At 45.2% G+C, this 15,834-nt stretch overlaps 1 protein-coding gene across 1 annotated transcript in view; it reads right to left on the bottom strand.

Annotated features, from left to right (window-relative positions):
• COL14A1 (collagen type XIV alpha 1 chain) overlaps positions 1-15,834 on the bottom strand; it is a 521,812-nt gene that overhangs the window by 14,359 nt on the left and 491,619 nt on the right.

Raw genomic sequence — 15,834 nt, 5'->3', positions numbered from 1 at the left:
TCTTGTATTAACCTAGTCTTTTTTTATGAAACTGCTATAGAACTTAATGCATGAGATGGTGGGTAAACTTTTATACATGATGCAAGATACTCTGGAGCCGTTCCCTTTAATTTTTTTGAATGTTAATTCAAGAGTCTTGAATCCAGTTCAAAATTCAATCGGTATCCAACAAAGGGAGCACAAGGTTGGAAAAATATGGTCCTGATTTCTGGACTTTATTAGTAGTCTGGCTGCCTTATTTTGAATGAAGAGTAGGCATCTGGTGGATTTAAAGGCCTTATTAGCAATGTATTACAGTAATCCAGTCTTGAGAGAACGAGAGCCTGCACATGAGTAGTAAATGCAGCTTGTGTAATTGGAAAAAGCGAACCTTTACTATTGCTGCAATCTGGAGCTCCATACATAGTTTTGAGTCAAGGAGTACCTTCAGGCGATGAAATTGTTCACAGTTTGGCAGTTTTACCTCATTCAGGACTGGACACAGCAAATCTTCTAAAGGAGACCAATTTCTAAATCAAAGAACCTTTGTCTTTTCTGGTCTGAGGTGAGGCTTTCTTTTCCATTCAACATCTCATCTTGGTCAAACAGCTGTTCCATTCTACAACAGTGGCCTCTATCCCTGGTTTTCAGCAAGATGCACAGTTGGGCATTATTGGGCTGATTTTAAATGGCCAGCGCGCGTAAAAAATGGGGGTTATGCATGCGGCTGGGATTTGCTCTCACCGTATGCATTTTAGAAGGGGTCCAGCCGCGCACGTAACTCCTGCTCCATGTAGACGTGCTGAGCCAAAGAAAAGGGGCGGAGCTGGAGGCTGCCGGAATGACCAAGGCAGGGAGTGAGAGCATGTGCACAAGTTGCTACTGTTCCGTTGGAGCAGTAAGCAACAAATAAGACCAAAAAAAGGTAAAGGAAAGGGTTTGAGGGGGGAGGAGAGGGGAAGGGTAAGGGAGATTAGGGTAGGGGGTAAGAAAGTTCCCTCCCAGTCCGCTCCTTAATTGGAGTGGACTGGGAAGGAATTGGGGAAGGCCGCGATGCATCGTCGCTCAACATTTGCGAACCTGTACCTTCCCTTGCACAAAATCCGGTGCGCATGTGCACGCAACACACCTATTAAAATCTTCCCCTATCTGTGCAACACCTGAAATATTTGAAATATTTGAATCTTTATAACTAAAGGTGATAAATAGGTATACAAAAACATAGGGGTGAATTTTCAAAAGGTTGTGGGCAGAAAAATTAGCATATATGCACACATGTGCTATTTTATAAATAGCAAACATACCCCCTAGATTAATCAAAATGCTATATTTATAGCAGAAATAGTGCCCATGAAAAAAAAGGGGTGTGGATCACATACATAATTCACACTGATTAATCCATCACAGGGAGCATATGTGTGTGTGTGTGTGAGGGAGAGAGAGAGCGCGTGTGTGCGCCTCTGAAGAGAACAATATGTTACTACCACTGTTAGAGGGGGCACTTTTAACCTGGCGTGGGGTTTGGGATGATGGTTTTACATGCATGGTAGGAAGTATGAACAGTAAAGTTGACATCACTAGCTTGTGCTAGGTAGAGAGTGCATTGTACAAAACAACTCCTCTTGTACCTTTCATCGATTCAAACAGCAGAAAATCTTCAATGATGTCAGCTTTGCTGTTCGTACCTCCTACTGCGTATATAAAATCGCTCCCTCCCCAATGTACCCCCCCAAACCCCACCCCGAGTTAAAAGTGGGTGCCAAGATGGTGGAATGAATTAGAAATTGGTTGACCGACAGATGACAGGGTGAAGCAGTGAATGGAATTTGCTCTGAGGAGTGAAGAGTGGAGCGCCTCAGGGATCGGTTCTGCATATCTTTGTCAGTGATATTGTGGAAGGGTTAAAAGGAAAGGTTTGTATCCGAGGACTGGAGGATGGCCAGTGTAGCACCAATATTTAAAAAGGGCTCCAGGATGACCCAGGAAACTATAGACTGGTGAGCCTGACTTCAGTTCCAGGAAAAATTGTGGAAAAACTATTCTAAAGATCAAAATCACAGAACATATAGAAAGACATGGTTTAATGGGACACAACCAGCATGGACTTAGCCAAGTAAAGTCTTGCCTCAAAAATCTGCTACAGTTTTTTGAAGGGTTTAATAAACATGTGGATAAAGGTGAACCAGTAGATGTAGTGTATTGGGATTTTCAGAAGGCGTTTGACAAAGTCCCTCATAAGAGGCATCTAAGAAAACAAAATAGTTATGGGATATGAGATATCCTTCTGTTATTTACTTTCAGATACTACAAGGACTAGAGGGTACTCCATGAAGTTGGCAAGAACCACATTTAAAACAAATTGGAGAAAATTATTTTTCACTCAATGCACAATTAAGTTCTTGAATACATTGCCAGAGGATGTGGTTAAGGAAGTCAGTATAGCTGGGTTTAAAAAAGGTTTGGATAAGTTCCTGGGTGAGAAGTTCATAAACTGCTATTAATCATGTTGACTTAGGGAATAGCCACTGCTTATTACCGGCATGAGTAGCAGGAGATCTATTTCATGTTTGGATACTTGCCAGGTACTGGTAACCTGGATTGGCCACTGTTGGAAACAGGCTCCTGGGCTTGTTAGACTCAGTAAGGCAACTCCTTATGTTATTACAGATAACACCAAATTCTGCCTGAAGAAGTAGAGAGAATGAGAAGTGATCTATGAAAGATCAAGGACTGGATTTAATGCCATGAAGTGCAGAGTCATACATTTGGGGTGTAATAAGCCAAAGGAGCTGTACGGGTTGGGGTACATGGACCGGGATAGAGAACTCTGGGTGATAGTGTCTGATGATCTGAAGGCAGCGAAGCAATATGACAAGGTGGTGATTCGGATCCCAGGGATGCTGGGCTGTATAGAGAGAAGCATAACCATGAGGAAAAAAGAAGTGTTAATACCTCTGGATAGATCATGGATGAGACTTCACCGGCAATACTGCCTTCAGTTCTGGAGACTGTATCTCAAAAAGGATAAATACAAGTAGGAAGTATCCCAGAGAAAGGCAACCAAAATGATGAAGGGTCTGCACAGAAAGCCATATGAGATGAGACTGAAAGACCTAAATATGTATACCCTGGAGGAGAGAAGACTTTCAGATACCTGAAATGTATTTATTATGCACCAGAATTAAACCTTTTCTAATGGAAAGGATGCTGTAGAACTAGGAGTCATGATATGAAACTCCAAGAGGGTAGACTCAAGAATGTCAGGAAATATTTTTTTCATGGAAAGGTTGGTGAATGCATGGGATGCCTTCCTGGAAGAAGTGGTGAAGACCAGAATGGTAACAGAATTCAAAAGGGTATAAACAGATTGGGGTACATTTTCAAAAACAGCGCACGCGTGAACAAAAGTACGCCGGAGGCCGGTGTAAATCTGTGCGTGCCAGCGGGCTGCTGGCGCGCCATCACCCAACCCGGGGGCTGGTCCGGAGGCCTCGACCACGCCCCCGGGCTGGCGTCATACCCCCGACACGCCTCCCGCCCCACCCCAAAATTTGCGCCGCCCACCCGACACGCCCCCGACACGCCCCCTTTGCAAAGCCCCAGGACTTACGCTCATCCCAGGGCTTGCGCGCGCCACCGAGTCTATGCAAAATAGGCTCGGTGTGCACAGGGGCCTTTTAAGAGGGTAGGAGCAATGGATGACTGGCGCCATCTTGTGCTCCTACCATGTGACAGGGGCCAACCAATGGCACCGGTAGACCCTGTGACATATTAAGGGCAAAGGCTATCGATGCCATTTTGTATACTGGCAGCCGACGGCCCGAGTGCAGGAGATCGCTCCAGGACCGCCGCTGGACCACCAGGGACTTTTGGCAAGTCTTGGGGGGGGGGGGGGCAGGAGGGTGGGGGGTTTATTCGTCAGATACGTTGTATTTGTGGGGGTTCGCCATACATTTTGTGACTCCCTTGAATACAATGAATAGGGACATATACGTTGCGGATTGCCAATACGTCGAAAACAAATGCACACCCCTACTGCTCAGTACTTGCACAGCTCCCAAAAGAAATCACTCTGGAGCATACTGGTACAGGCCCTTTCCCTAGACACAAAGAAGGGAAAGCAAAGCCGGAGATCAACCATAATCATACCGGGCAGACTAGGTCGTCCTTATCAGCCATCATATTCTGCGTTTCTTTCAGTATCCTGTAAAATAAAACTATAAATCTCAGCGAGATCTTCCCTATATATCTTTTGCTTTTCAAAGGGTAACAAGGAAGAGAGATGCATTCCAGGTTATAATGGTAACCCCCCAGTAATTCCTCTGTTTAAATAAAAATGACTCTGGATTGATAAACATGGAAGGAGAAAAAGAGTGAATGACATTTAACTGGATTATTTATGAAATAAAATATGTTTAAATGGAAGTGCAAGACGATGTAACTGCCTGAAGAATAACCCTTAACGCTGAAACTTTGCCTCTTTAAACTGAAACTATTCTTATAAAAGATTTCATCTCCAAGTAACTTTAAGTAATTTTATTTCCAGTGAGCCGGCACAGCACTCCCTTTCTGCTGGCGTATTTTTTTTGCTGCTCTAATTACAAAATCCAGGCTTGAAATAATGACTCAACAACATTCTGTGCAATTGCTTTGGCTCCCAGTGTCCCATAACAGAGTCGGCAGGATCTTATAGGGAATTCAGGACGGTAGGAGGACATAGTGAGAAAAGAGATTATTAAACAATTGCTGACCAGTTCACTTTATCAGCTTAACCTGTGTCTAGTGGTATCTAAAATCAATCCATTTTTTTTTAAGTGTATACCTTTCCATCATGGATTAAGAAGAAGATAAATTACACTTAAAAAAAAAGACCCCTCACATCTGATCTGCCTTTCAAATTCAGTTTTGCTTCTGAACACAACTGGATATGGATCAGTAGAAATGTCTGGAAAAAAATATGGGTAATTATCCGAGCTATCACAAGTAAAGTAAGTAAAATAGGCAATCTCTGCCCATTGTAACTACTATGATCTTTGACAAATTTCTTAAAAGTATAATAATTTAGGAATAGTGCTAGAAGTTTAACCAAATTCCATTTTCCAGTATTTTGAGGAATACAACAATTTTACATTCATGGCTGCTTTCATATTTGCTTTAGGTCGGTTTAGATCTGCAGATGGCATAACCAGGATTGGAATCCTTGTGACATTAAAGGAAAATTGATTCTTACCTGCTAATTTTCATTCCTGTAGTACCAAGGATCAGACCAGACTCCTGGGCTTTGCCTCCCTTCCAGCAGATGGAGACAGAGAAAGTTTCACAGGCACCGCCTCATAACCCGGTGTGCCACCTGCTGCTCCTTCAGTATTTATCAGTACCCAAGCAGATCAAACATACAAAAACAACAACTCTCTTATGGAGTAACCTAACCTTATCCTCCCGAACGAACAGAAGATGAGGAAAAAAACATTTTAGAATCAGAAACAAACTTAGAAAAAAATATGCCAAGCCTATGCCACTCTTCAGAAAAGGCTAGAGAAATTAGTACAGTTCGAGCAGGCTGAGACACAAGTATTTCTGCTCTTTGTTTGGCGAGAGAGATCGGGATGCCGGCTTTGCTGACGTCACACGGAGGGGCCGGAAGAACAGTACAAAAAGCACCTCCCTACAGGAGATCTCCCGAGGCTTTTGAATTTTTACCGTCCCACGGTGAGACACAAGTATTTCTGCTCTTTGTTTGGTGAGAGAGATCGGGACGCCGGCTTTACCAACGTCACACGGAGGTGCCGGAAGAACAGTACAAAAAGCACCTCCCTACAGGAGATCTTCCGAGGCTTTTGAATTTTTACCTTCCCGCGGTGAGACACAAGTATTTCTGCTCTTTGTTTGGGGAGAGAGATCGGGACGCCGCCTTTGCTGACGTCACACGGAGGGGCCGGAAGAATAGTACAAAAAGCACCTCCCTACAGGAGATCTCCCGAGGCTTTTGAATTTTTACCTTCCCGCGGTGAGACACAAGTATTTCTGCTCTTTGTTTGGCGAGAGAGATCGGGACGCCGGCTTTGCTGACGTCACACGGAGGGGCCAGAAGAACAGTACAAAAAGCACCTCCCTATAGGAGATCTCCCGAGGCTTTTGAATTCTTCCCACGATGAGACACAAGTATTTCTGCTCTTTGTTTGGCGAGAGAGATCGGGACGCCGGCTTTGCAGACGTCACATGTATTAAATGTTTTACTTAACAGTTTAAATATTATCCTTTATTTTTATCTAACCCCAAAAAATGTTTTTGAAAGAGGAAAAGACCTCAGTACTGGTAAGGAATCTGATGTTACAGAATTTAAATGACCAGTTGTTACAATCATGGGTCTAACAACCTCTTTTGTTTTTATTATTTGATTTTTCTAAAAAATTCCTTTTCTTGTATTGATCTTCTATGAATTTCAGTCAAATGGTAATGCCACTCTGTGTAGAGTCCAGACTCCTGGGATGTACCAAAGCTTCCCTAGTTGGGTTGGGACTGCGAGAGTCCCGCTGGGACACTTGCTCCAAAATTGCTGATGTCCGAATCCTGGACGTCCAATCGGTAGTGTCTGGCAAAGATGTGTAAAGACTTCCAAGTTGCTGCCCTGCAGATTTCCTGTGGCAAAACCAGCTGGCATTCTGCCCAGGAAGCCACTTGCGCTCGAGCAGAATGAGCCCTTAGACCTTCTGGGATTGGGAGACCGTGACAGATATATGCAAATGCAACCAACGAGCAAAAGTGGCTTTAGTCAACTTCTGTCCCTTCTTTGTGCCTTGCCACAAAATGAAAAGGTGATCCGATAAACGGAAACTATTGCCTCCACATAGAGTAACAAGGCCCTTCTGACATCTAGGTATCACAGTTCTCTCACATGAGTGTCACTCAGCTCAACATCTGTAACTGCTGGAAGCTCCACAGATTGATTCAGGTAAAAAGCAGAGACCACCTTTGGCAAAAAGGATGGGACCGTTCACAGCAAAACTCTGGAATCCGAGTTCCCTGCAGGATAACCCTTGCAGTTCAGATACTCTCCTGGCTGAACAAATCGCGACCAAAAAAACCACCTTCAATGTAAGATCCTTCAAAGTGGCCCTCCTGAGAGGTTCAAAGGATGCTTCGCACAACCCTCAGAGAACTAAATTAAGGCTCCAGGAGGGGCACGTCCTGCGAGCTGGCAGGCATATATGCTTCACCCCCAGAAAAAATGCACCAGGATGAGCTGCAAGAGGAGAACCTTGGATCTGGCCCCTCAGACATCCTAGAGCAGAGACATGAACCTTGAGGGAATTGAAGGATAACCCTTTCTCCAGGCCCTTCTGCAGAAAGGAAAGAACCAGAGACACAGAAGCCCTTCGAGGATCATCACCTTGAGGCTTGCACCAGGACTCAAAGATCTTCCAAACACAAACATATGCTAGCAACGTAGAGGTCTCATGCCTTTCTTCCTCAATTGCTGCCTTTCAAAGGCCAGGCCACTAGACAAAAGTGATCTGCCTGATCAAAAAATATAGGGACCAAGCAAAGGAGATTTGGAAGTTGACTCAGTCTCAGCCAGTCCAAGACCAGATTGTTGAGGTCCGCAAACCAAGGCTGGCGTGGCCACTCTGGAGCCATGAGAATCACTCATCCCGGGTGTTCTTCAATCCTTCTGAGTACCTTGTCCACTACAGGCCAAGGAGGAAACACATACAGGAGAATGCCGAGTGGCCAAGGGATGACCAGCGCATCAACTCCTTCTGCCCCGAAATCTCTTCTGCGGCTGAAGAAGTGAGGTGCCTTGGCATTCGCGCGAGTTGCCATCAGGTCCATGTGAGGTTTGCCCCACCAGCGAGATATCAGGTCCATGGTATTCTCTGATAGCTCCCACTCCCCGGGGTCAAATTGTTGATGGCTGAGGAAATCCGCTTGCATGTTGGCTGAGCCTGCTATGTGTGACGCCCAGGACATCAGCATCTCCGCTTCGAGTGCCACAGGATGGCTCCTGGTTCCTCCTTGATGGTTGATATAAGTCACTGTTGTCACATTATCCGACAAAACTCTCACCACCTGATTGCACAGGAGGGGAAGAAAATTCTGCAGCGCCAGCCGAACTGCTCGCGTCGCGAGGCAATTGATCACCAGGATGCCTCCTCTTGAGACCAATGGCCCTGTACCGACTGAGTTTGACATATTGCCCCCCCCCCCAGCCGGAAAGTCTGGCATCGGTCATCATCACTATCCCCTGGGTTATCTCGAAATCCATCCCCTGTTCTAAATGGCCCTAGCCAAGCCACCACGCAAGACTGGACCTGGCAGTATCTGTAAGCAGCAGAAAGTGAAATTGCTCTGACAGTGGGTCCCATTGGGACTGCAACGCAGTCTGCAGAGGTCGCATATGCACAAACAACCATGGGACCAGTTCTAAAGTCGAGGCCCTTGAACCAAGAACCTGCAAGTAATCCCAGACCTTGGGCACTGAGGTTTGCACAGAGCCCGTACTTGGGCGCCCAACTTGAGAACCTTCCACTCCAAGAGGAAAACCTTGTCCACTCGGATGTTGAAATGGATGCCCAAAAATTCCAGGACCTGGGAGGGTGTCAGATGACTCTTAGCCTGGTTGACCACCCAGCCTAAGGAATACAGACAGTGTAACACCACCTCCACTGCCTGCGAGCATATTTCCGCCAACTTCGCTTGGATGAACCAATCGTCCAGGTAGGGATGTACCAGAACTGCCTCTTTCCTGAGGGCTGCAGCTACTACCACCTTGACCTTGCTTAAAGTCTGTGGGGCCGTGGCAAGACCAAACAGGAGAGCGCAAAACTGGAAATGTTGCCCCAGAATCATGAACGGGAGGAACTTTTGATGGTCCTGGCGGATCCCAATGTGGAGATAAGCTTCTGTCAAATCCAAGGATGCCAGGAACTCGCCTTTCCGTACTGCTGCAATGACAGAGCAAAACATCTCCATCTGAAACCGGGGTACCTTGAGAGCCATGTTCACCTTTTTAAAATCAGAATGGGTCGAAAAAATCCTTCCTTCATCGGGATGTCAAAATAAATGGAATAACGTCCCGTCCCTTGTTCCTCCTGGGGAATGGGAACTATGGCTCCCAGCAACTGCAGCCTTTGAATGGTCTGGCGGACGACGAACTCTTTTTCTGGGGAACCACAAGGAGAGATCAGAAACAGTTTTCGTAGCAGGCGAGCAAATTCTAATGTATAACAGTGTTCTATAATGCTGATGACCCACTTATCCATCGTGACCTGGACCCACTCCTCGTAAAAGAGTGTCAGCCGACCCCTATGACCGGAGGTGAGGAAAAGGCCGGCCACACCTCATTAAGAGGACTTGGCCGCACTAGGCCCCTGGTTGGAGTCATTACGGGCTGACTGGCGTCCACTAAAAGATTGGGACCAGGACTGGAACCTCCCCAAAGTCTGTCTCTGGTTTGCACCTGGTGCTCTGCTCTGACGGAAACACCTTTGGCCACGAAAACAAGTATGAGCCGATGAGAAGCCTTTCTGTCCCTTTGGTTTAACCTCCAGAAGGTTATGGACCTTATTATTACCTAGTTACTTGATCAGCTGCTCCAGGAACTCCCCGAAGAGGAGTTTGTCCTTGAATGGGAGCGCATCCAGTTGAGCCTTTGAAGAAACATCCGCTGCCTAATTACGCATCCACAAAAGCCTCAGAGAGGACACTGCAGACACCATCGTGCATGAAGAAGTGTGAAGCAGATCATACAGGGCGTCAGCTCCATAAGCCACAGCCACTTCTAACCATTCTACCTGTTTCACCTCAGGAGGAGCAAGATCTTTGGCACTTTGCAACTGCTGCATTCAGCATAGGCTCACCTGGAGCATATAACTGCTGTAGACTGCAGCCCGAATCCCCAGGGCAGAAACTTCAAAAATCTTTCTTCAGGTAGCCTTCCAATTTTTCAAAGCCACTGCTCCTGCCACCGGAATGGTCGTGCACTTGGTAACCGCCGAAACGGACGCATCCACCTTAGGTACCCGTAAGAGTTCCAAAAAGTCCTCAGGTAAAGGAAACAGCTTGTCCATGGCCCTGCTGACCTTGAGCCCCATCTTGGAGCATCAGCTGCTTTACCATGGCATGCAGAGGGTAGGTCTTGGCAGGCCCTTGCAAACCCGCCAGGATGGGATCCACCGTATCTGGGCTCGTCTGTGAGTGACTCTGCAATACTTAGCTCCACTAGGATGTGGGGAATCAAAGGCGCCAACTCCTCATGCTGAAATAAGCAGATCACTTTAGGGTCATCACCCTCCACAGAGGGAATTGGTCAGGCTTGGCATCGAAGTCCAGGATGACCACGGGCAGAGGGGGATCCACCGGCCCCTACCCTGGTTCCAATTCCTCTGAGGACACATCCCGAGCGGACCTCTGTAGCACGGGGCTTAAACCTGCTGGATCCTAGTAGCCATCGGCATATCCTCCCTTCCTGGGCGTCTTGCCAGGGGGACCAATGGCCGTCTTGGGGTTGGAAGCATCCCTCTTGTGAACACTGCTGGTAAGAAAGGCCTGGTTCATCAAAAATATGAATTCTGGGGGAAAGGCAACAGCCTCAGAGAATCCCCTCCTGGAGTATCGTGTCCCTTTCCAGGGACCTCCCCCACGACCCCCAGGGCCTCCTCGGGGCTGGAATTAGCGGGGGAAAGCTCTGGTGGAAGATGTCATCCCCCGACAGCCCCTCTCCTGCACCGCATGAAAAGTGTCCAAAATGGCTGCCATTCAAGCGTTGAGAGGGAACAGGTAGGCCAGGCGCTCCTGAGCAGCGAGCAACCACCCGGTGCTGCGCTGCTGCGAAACTGCCACCGAGGAAGTGCCTGAAGAGCCTCCCCTCTGGGGAGGCAATGGGTGCAACAGACAGAAAACACGCACTAGATAGCCTGTCGCCGCAGCGCGAACTGCTGCGAGGCATGCTGCAAGAAAACGGTCGCATGGCAGCAGCCGTGGGAGAGGGGAGGAATAAGCACGGGAGAAAAAGAAACATATTGTCCTCCCTAGAAATTTCCCCGGGCTCAACTCTCAGCAATCAGCCCCTGCAGCACAGCAGTAACTGCTCCTGCCCGCCTGCTTCCTCTTCAATGTTTTACTTTTATTTTTATTTTTTTAAACTTTATCAGGAGAACAAATCAGGCATCCCAGAGAAGGAAAGGAAAACAGAAAGGGAATACTTCCCTGAAGCAATGGCAGAGGCTGCAGAAGAGCTTCACTGAAGGAGGGAGGGAGCTGGAAAATCAACTGTCACAGAATCAAATTTTGGGGTTCCCAACCCCTGCTCATCCAATGCTTACTACCAGTGAGGATGGTCCCACCAGGACTTGACTACTCCCTGGGAGGCCAGTGACAGGAAAAATATCCTAAGTACTTTTTTTTTTTTAAGCTTGGGATCAGAACCGCAGGTTTTGCACCACCTCCATCTGCTGGAGACAGAGAAATACTGAAGGAGCAGCAGGTGGCACACCGGGTTATGAGGCAGTGCCCGTGAAACTTTCTCTGTCTCCATCTGCTGGAAGGGAGGCAAAACCCAGGAGTCTGGACAGATCCGGGTACTTACAGGAACAAATAATTTGTGCCATTTGTGAATATTTCAATAAATGAAAAACAAATGCTAGCCGAATCATCACGCGCCAGGAGCCGCAAAGATGGCAAAATTAATTATGTTTGGGTTTTACTTTAACATATTCATGCAGCCATTTACAATCTCACAAGTTCGCAATGATCTGAAATTAGCCATTATCAAACACTGCATCGCTCATGAAAGCTGATCCTCCGCAGGGTCGTTTTACCAAGTGAAGCTAGCGAGACCCCCTTTCTACATATACTCTGATACCAGGTTTCAGTGAAACACTCGCCATCTTTTCTCAGACTTCTAGGCTTGACTGTTAGATGGATGAAGCTTATGTTTAACTGCAACAGGCCCTGCAGAGAGCCTTGGTTATTGCCTGGGTTCCCTGTCTTTTCTCTCCAGAGCTGTACTGCGTGCACCCTCAGTTTTCTTCTTTGAGGAATATGCTGGCAGGCTGAAAACGTAAGACGCCAGTGCCCAGCCCCACTCCCCTCTGGCCGCACTGGGTAAGACAGGACTGAGCTACGTTGGAATTTCACCTGCTGGCAGGCTCAGCGTGGCAACTGGCGCACTTCTTATCTTATGGGAAAGGAAATATTACAATACAGTGACATGGCAGTGTATCTCGCTGGTAAATCTTACAAACATTTAAGTCTGCAAAATGAGATAGGATTGTTTTATGTTACATTTAATCACACAAAACTTATCTTGTAAAAGAAATATGCTTGGGCAGCCTGGAGAATGTCTAAAATAAACCACTTGTGTTAAACGAAAAGCAACAAAGTACCTTTATTAATGTAGTATGTGTTTAAAGATGCAGCTTTGGGGATTAAGGTTCCTTCTTCGGTGAGTTTTCGTTAAACATATGTAAACATTTTACTTAATATATAAATACCATTTAAATCATAACTTTTAGAATTTTAAATTTCACGAGAAAGTAGAAATCTATTTATTCTCTTTGATGGATAATAGTTCCATTTGTGGTGTCATTGCCCAGAGTGAGTCTGAGAGGCAAAGTTATGATATGAAATGAAAGAAAAAAATGGATGCACATCCCTAATATGCATTAGGGAAATCCTGAAAACCGGACCATTTAGGCACTCCCACCTTTGCCAATCAAGAATGATACATGGAAGGAATAACAGCTATGCCGAATGAACGACAGCTGTCTTCACCTCTGTGGGGCAGACGTGCTCACTGCGGCCTTTCTTCTTTCAAAATCAATACTCTGTTTCCTTGAAAGTAAATGAGTGCAATGTGTAATTTCCACACTGGCAGAAGCATGACAGAGCTTCTCTACGCAGGTGTGTTCAGCACTGTCAGACATTTTGAGGTGTGGTCATTCAAAACCTGCTGCATTTCCACTGACATAACTGAATATAATTTGTTTGCCTACTGCGAAGAGGACTCAATGACAATGGCCTTTCCTCAAAAGACTCAAATTTTCAAAATAAAAATGGTACCGGGTCGGGTCCAGTGGCAACCTCCACCTTCCACTTTTTCTCAAAAAAAGCAGTATATGAATAATTAAGGAATAAATAGATGGTAAAAAGGAAGCAACATTGAAAAAAGTTCCAAGCTGGTGACCCTGCGTGACCTGGCAGGGAATCACCCACTGCTCTGAATGTTAGGATTGTGTCCCTTTCTGGGCTTTATAATAAACTCCACAGTCAGGAGGATTTCACAGCTCAAATTTGAAAGCCTTGCAAAAGCTGCAAGGCTCTGCCGGTTGGTGAAGCTCAGCAATGTAAGCTTTCATGAGGGCATTGTGTCCTTTTGTGGGATTGACGTTTCTGAATGATTTCAGGTGGCCTGGGAAAGAAATGAGCTGGCAGCACAGCCACATACAAGTCAGAACAAATATGCATGGAAATGCCAGAGGCACTTGTGAGTGGTTTATTTAACACTCACTCAACAGAACAGCTTTCTCCTGAGTTTTTTCAATGATATCATTCACTTAAATAGAGGGAAAAGGATGTTCAGCATGCATGTCCTGTGTTGCCATGTTTTGGTGTCATACTCCTGAATATGGCTCAGTGTTGCCATCTTGTCGCATTGAGAATTATCAATACATTTCAGAAAGGATGACTTTATTGTGAAAATCACTTCAGTTCATGGCAAATTTGCGGCGGTTGAGGTCTCTCTCACATTAAGGCCCACTTGCCTTCATGCCTTGGCTGGTTGATTTCCTTTGCAGTTTTTGGTTCTTTCTCCTTCCACCCCATATTTGCTATTGCCAGAGTGAGTGAGCAACAGACAAACTAATTAACTATGAGACAAGAGTATTCAGAAGCTAAGGACTATACATGTTGTTCCCACAGACAGAGACAAAGAACAGCAGCAGCCAAGGAAAAGAGAAAAAACTAGTGTAGACTTGACTGCTACCTAACATTGTTAGGCTAAACACAACACCATTTAATTGCATTTTATATTACATTAAAGTAAATTAACGTAAGAACATAAGATTTGCAATACTGGCTCACATCAAAGGTCCATCAAGCCCAGTATCCTGTATTCAACAGTGGCCAATCACAAGTACCTGGCAGGATCCCAACAGGCAGATAGATTCCATGGCTGCTTATCCCAGGGATAAGTAGTGGATTTTCCCAAGTCCACCTTAATGATGGTTTATGGACTTATCTTCCAGGAACTTGTCCAAACCTTTTGTCCAAACTTGTCCAAACCTTTTTTTAAACCCAGCTATACTAACATCTTTCACCACATCCTCTGCAAACGAATTCCAGAGTTTAATTATGCGTTGAGTTAAAAATTATTTGTCTTAAATGTATCACTTAGTAACTTCATTGAATGTCCCCTAGTCTCTGTACTTTTTGAAAGAGTAAACAACTGATTTGTGTTTATCCAATCCACTCCACTCATTATTTTATAGACCTCTGTCATATTTCTCCTCAGCTGTCTCTTCTCCAGGCTGAAGAGCCTTAGCATATTTAGCCTTTCCTCATAGAAGAAATCGTCACCTTTTCTAACTCTGAGATATCTTTTTTGAAATGCGGTGACTAAAACTGCACACAATAGTCAAGGTGTGGTCTCACTGCAGAGTGATACAGAGGCACTATGATAGTCTGTGTTTAATTCTCCATTCCTTTCCTAATAATTCCTAGATTTCTATTTGCTTTCTTCGCTGCCGCCACACACTGAGAAGAAGATTTCAATGTGTTATCCACGATGATGCCTACTACAGATTCTTCCCTTCATGCATCACTTTGCCCTTGTCCACATAGGGACAGTAACTTGAAAACAAGCGTGTAGGTGCTCATATATGCCCATATGTGGGCACAAGCACACATGTGCTAGAATTTTATATCGTCCACGCAAATGCATATGCATTATTTAAAATATGTCTAGCACAAATACGTGTGCTCCTAATTTTAAGGAGTTATGCAAGGAAACATTATTCACAGATTGTCCTTAAGGACTTGTCGGCTTTAACATGCGCAAGTGAGCACATTTTATGACATGTGCGCGTGAAGGAAATTCCCAGTTTTCCCAATTAGTCCACCAATTTGTCCAGTTTATCTCTAGGTCATCCAGACCTCTTTTATTCTTCAACCTGCACTCACCCCAGTTTAATCAGACCCCAGTCAAGTTTTGGCTATAAAGAGTTTTATTCTGACCAACATCTGATAAAGAGCAGAAGTAAATATGCACAGGTAACAGTCCAACATGAGCTACATTTGCAGGTTATAAATTCGGGATTTATGCACTTAAATGTTGGCACCACGACAGAACACCCCGATCCACCCCTTTTTTATGCTTTCAAAGATATTTGTGCATCAGTACTTGCACATGCATCTGTGACTTTTTGTAAGCACATCGTTTTTAAAATTCACCTTTAAATATCATCTGCTATTTGGATGCCCAGCCTCCCAATCTTCCAAGGTCCTCTTCCAAATTCTCACAATTTTCTTGTGATTTATCAACACTGAATAATTTTGTATCATCAGCAAATTTCATCACCTCACTCATTGTTCCCATCTCTAGGTCAATTATAAATATGTTAAAAAGCTGTGGTCCTAGCTCATATCCCTGGGGTGCTCCATTAGCCACCTTTCTCCATTCAGGAAATTGACCACTTAGGTCTATTCTCTGTTTTCTATCTCTTACATTGTTCTCAGTCCACAATAAGACATTGCCTCCTATCTCATGACTTTTTAATTTCTTCAAGAGTCTCTCATGAGGGACTTTGTCAAACCCTTTCTGAAAATCCAGATACACTATATCAACTAGCTCACCTT

The sequence above is a fragment of the Rhinatrema bivittatum genome, chromosome 2, assembly GCF_901001135.1.
Source record: "Rhinatrema bivittatum chromosome 2, aRhiBiv1.1, whole genome shotgun sequence".
Taxonomy (NCBI): domain Eukaryota; kingdom Metazoa; phylum Chordata; class Amphibia; order Gymnophiona; family Rhinatrematidae; genus Rhinatrema; species Rhinatrema bivittatum.
Note: the sequence above shows the minus strand (reverse complement) of the source record. Positions and strands in the feature narration are given on the sequence as shown.